The following is a 5,018-nucleotide window of genomic DNA, read 5'->3' as shown; positions in this document are numbered from 1 at the left end:
TCCTTACCCACTGAGCCATCTCTTCAGCTCAAGATGATATTTTATTTTAATTTAACTTAATTTATTTTTGTGAAAGGATCTCACTATGAAGCCCCGATTGACCTGCACTTCAGTATGTAGACCAGGCTGGCTTCAATCTCTGCCTCTGCCTCCTGAGTGCTAGGATTAAAGCCCTGTTCCAACATACTTGGCTCCATAGCTTTTCCACCTAATTCTTTAAGGCGGGGTCTCTCAGTTGAACCCTAAGATCACTGATATGCTTGCTTTGGGCATCCCCCTGTTTTTGCCTTCCAAGACTGGAATTAGGCCACTCCCACCTGGTATGTACATAGATTCTGAGGATCTGAACTCTGAGCCTTGTGCACGCAAAGCAAGCATTTTAACTGCTGGGTCATCTCCCCAGTCCAAGGTGTGTGTGGGGGGGTACATGCTGTAATATGTGTACAGGTATATGCATGTGTGTATGTGTGTTTGCATATGAATGTCTGTGTGTATATGCATGAACATGTGTGCATGTGAGTGAGTGTGTGCGTGTGGTGTGAACAGTGCCAGAAGTTGATGTCAGGTGTCCTCTTTGACTGGTCTTTACTTCTTGGTTTTGCCTTTGAGACATGATCTCACTATGTAGTCCTGGTTGGCCTGGAACTCACTGTGCAGACCAGGTTGGTCTTGAACTCAGAGATTCACCTGCTTCTGTCTCCTGAGTGCTGGGATCACACCTTATTTTTGGGGGGACAGGGTCTCTCACTGAAGCTGGAGCTTGACAGCTGGTTAGGGCTGAGTGTCCAGTGAACCATTAGGATTCTCTTGTCTCTCCATCCTGGCACTGGGTTACAGACAGGCTTTTTATGTGGATACCGAGGAACTGAACTAGGCTCTTATATTAGTGCAGCAAGTGCTTTACTAACTAAGCCATCTCCCCAGTGCCTCGACGTGGTTTGTGACGGCAGCTCTAGGCGACAAATGAAGGCAAGGGTGTCTGTTAAGTGCCTGGCACACTTGTGGTTACTGCTGCTACTGGAGCTGACCCCCTACCTCCTCTTAAGGCACAGGGTCCTCCTGACCCATAGCCATGCCCTCACTCTTGGGCCGTGGTCCTCCCACCTAGGGAATTAGATACAGGATGGCTGCCAAGAACAGTGAAAGTTGAGCGGGGCCAGGGCGCTCCGTCACCTTTGGGCTGTTCTTTTGTTTGTCCTTTCCAGGCAGCTGGTCATGCGACTGGCTATTTGCAGATGAGAAACAGAGAAAAAAAAAACAGGGACCAGAAAGTAGCTGCTTCCTGGATTCGGAGCTGGATTTGGATCAGGATCTGGCCTCGAGGCCAGGCTTCTGTCTTCACGTAGTCAGCTCTTACCGCAGGAAAGAGGGGAAGACCACGCATCTGCCGAGACATCCACAGGTTTTCTCTAGGTCACAGGGCCACCCAAGGCCAAGGTCTGTCACTTAGCTTCATGAACAAGGATAGGAGCACAGGAGAGTGGCACACTCTGCCCAGAGTTCGGCTCCCAGCATTCCATAGCCTAGGAAATGTACAGGCTGAGTGTTTTGTTTGTTTTTCTTCCTCTCTCTCTCTCTCTCTCTCTCTCTCTCTCTCTCTCTCTCTCTCTCCTCTTTCTCTCTCTCTCTCCTCTTCTCTCCCCCCTCTCTTCCTCTCTTTCTTCCTTCCTTCCCCCCCCCCTTTTTTTTTGATATAGGGTTTCTCTGGAGCCTGCCTTGGAACTCACTCTGTAGATCAAATTGGCTTCAAACTCACAGAGATTGGCCTGCTTCTGCCTCCCGAGTGCTGGGACTCCAGGTGTGAGTTGCCACACCCAGCTAGGCCATGAGTTCTAACCGCGCCACCTGAATCTACTTCATCTGCCAGTTCTGGGGCACCCACATGGGCCTGACTCCACACCAAGAGGCTGAGGCTTCAACAAGCCTAGAGTGTACAGACAGCTCCAGTCTCCTGTAGCCAGAAAAAGATATGGTGTGGAATGCAGATGCCTGCATCGATAACCCAGCATGCCTTTCTTTTGCCTTCCCACCCTTGGCCCACATAGGCTCTGGGAGCCGATTACATCAACTTCAGGATGAATCATTACTCCTGCTCCTGTCTCCTCTCTCCCTCTCTGCCTCTGACATCTGCTCTTCCTTGCTACCAACTGCCCTGCTCTACCCTTGAATTCCTGTTTCCCCCCGAAACCACTCGGATTGGCCTGCTTCCATCTTCCAGGCAGGCTCCCTCACAATCTTGCGAGCTTGTCAGTAGACTGGACCCCATCTAGGTTCAATCAGCTGTACCCAAGGGGCAGCAGCTCAGGGTCTCACCCTGTCTGCTCCTGAGGACGCTGTGGCAGGACAGTTACACTAAAGCTGACCACCTGACGGTCATGCCTTCCACTGTCTCCATGCCTTCCTCCCCTCCCTCTACAGCTGTGAAGCCTGTGACCCACAGTCTAGATACAGGCGGCCATAATATACACATACATACCATATACGGTGTTGTAGGCCACCACTCCCTCCTTTCCCATCTGGGGCAGGCAGGATCAATCAGTCCTATCTCTCCCTCCCATTGACTAAGCCCAGAAGCCAACTCATTGTCTACAGTATATTCCGAGATGCCATCTCAAGCAAGCCCGGCCAACACGCGAGAACTAAATGAGATTGGATGATCTCGTAGTCGCCTTGGGCACTGGCGCACTCAGGATGTGAGTCAGCACATCTTTACCTGAGCAGGGGAAGGGTGTGGAGCAGCGGGTCAGTGTCTCTGGGGAGAGGTTACCTGTGATCCTGGGGATCTTGACATCAGCCAGCTTGTGAGCAACACCTTCGCCAAGGGCAGGACTAAGGTGAAGTGCTGACTCACTAGCTCTGAGTTTATCAGCATCTCACGCAGGAGAGCCTAAGCCTAAAGATAGAGACCTGTCCAATACTTAGAGGAGGCACTGCGGAAACAACCAGGGAAGCTTATGGGCCAGGATGTCTGGCTGGGGCAACGCCACTGTATCCAAGGGGGACCACTGTGCTCTGAGAAATCGCAAAACTTCTCAGAGCTGTGCTTGCATGCGCAGTCAGTAGAGGCCAGTGTGTGTGTGTGTGTGTGTGTGTGTGTGTGTAAGTGTGTGTGTGTAAGTGTGTGTGTGTGTGTGTCTTTGTTTCTTATTTTGATATGAGTAAAATTTTACACAGGAGCAAAACCACATGAGAGAGCGAGAGAGAGAGCGCCATGACTTTAGCTCTCCCAGCCTTCCTATAGGCTCACAAGCTCCATGTACCAGATTTTCCCGGTTCCTCTCCTTCCTTCCTTCTTTCCTTCCTTCCTCCCTTGACAGTATCTTATTGAGTAGCCCCGGCCTGGAACTCATTATGTAGACCAAACTAATCTGAAACTGTCATTTTTCAGGTTTTTTCATTTTTGAGACAGGGTCTCACTATGTAGCTCTGGCTGTCCTGGAACTCACTATGTAGACCAGGCTGGCCTCAAACTCACACACAGATCCGCCTGCCTCTGCCTCCCGAGTGCTGGAACTAAAGTGTACTATTACCACCAGTTATTTTTCAGATTTAACAGAAAGAAATTTAGATTTTTTTTTAAAGGCAGAGTCTCATTCTAGCTGACTTGGAAATCATTCTGTAACCCAGGCTAGACCTGAACTCATGGTTACCCTCCTTCTATAGCCTGAGTGCTGTAACTATACACATGAGCCACTACTCCTGGCTGAAATTCAGAGTTTTTGTTTTTTGTTTTTGTTTTTGTTTTTTTGAGACAGGGTTTCTCTGTAGCTTTGGAGTCTGTCCTGGAACTAGCTCTTGTAGACCAGGTTGGCTTCGAACTCACAGAGATCCGCCTGCCTCTGCTTGCCAAGTGCTGGGATTAAAGGCATGCATCACCACCACCCGGCGAAATTCAGGTTTTTTATGTGAAATATTTTCACTGTTGAGTTTTGGCAAACGAATTCAGAACTCTGGGGACATTTTATTGATGTGTTTTAGACAGGTGGTTCTCAGCCTGTGAGTGACAAATCCTTTGGGGGTCGAATGACCCTTTGACAGAGGTCACCTGAGACCATCCACATAACAGATATTTATATTATGATTCTTAGCAGTAGAAATACTTCGGTTATGAAGTCGAAATGAAAATAATTTTATGCTTGGGGGCCACCACACCATGAGGCTGTATTAAGGGGTTGCTTCATTAGGGAAGTTGAGAGCCATTGTTTTAGACTTTTGGAGGAAGAAGCCTGGGCTCAGGTGTTTCGCAACGGCTGAAGGGTGGGCATCGGTGCCCTCCTGCAGACCTGTGAGACATGCAGGGTGGGACATGTGACCCGCTGTGTTTAACCACCCATCATGCTCCTGGGTTCTCATGCTCACCAGGGTCACCTGCCTGCGACTGAAGTCAGGCAGCCCTAGCTAGCATGAAGTGTTGCTTCTCTTTCTGTGGAACTCTGTGTGATCTCAAGGGATCATCTAGGATGCCTGTGATGGTGTTTTCAGGAGGTAGCACGGGAAGAAAGGACCAGTGCCTAGATTGTTGTTTCTTCCCCCACCCCCTTCTATGCTGAGACTAACCCAGGGCCTCATACATGATGCTGGGCTACAAGGAAGGCACAATCCCAGCTAGGCAGGCTCTTCAAGAAAGCCCATGTAAGAGGTTCCCAAGAGAGTCTGGGGATAGCGTAGAGAACATGGAGGATAGGTATCAGAACGGCCCTACATGCAAGGACCTAGAAACAAGGCTTGGGAAGTAAGCTCTGGCCACTGGACTGAGTCACAGTTGGCCCCGCTCTCTCCACTCAGTCTTCCCAGATTGATTTGGCCAGGCTCTGGGGCACTGTGAGGCCAAAACTAGGTGAGGTGTAGAGGCGGGCACGAAATAAAATGGCATTCTTCTCAGCCCCCTCTGGCTTTGGCGTAGCTGCCTTTCATCTTGCTCTTAATGCCATATTTAAAAACCAGTTGAAGCCAGTTCCTCTTAGGGTCTGAGTGGGCGACAGTTTTCATAGGCAGAGCTTATGAAAGTTAAAATCCAC

The sequence above is a fragment of the Microtus ochrogaster genome, chromosome 18 (genome assembly GCF_000317375.1).
Source record: "Microtus ochrogaster isolate Prairie Vole_2 chromosome 18, MicOch1.0, whole genome shotgun sequence".
In the NCBI taxonomy this organism is placed as follows: Eukaryota; Metazoa; Chordata; class Mammalia; order Rodentia; family Cricetidae; genus Microtus; species Microtus ochrogaster.
Note: the sequence above shows the minus strand (reverse complement) of the source record.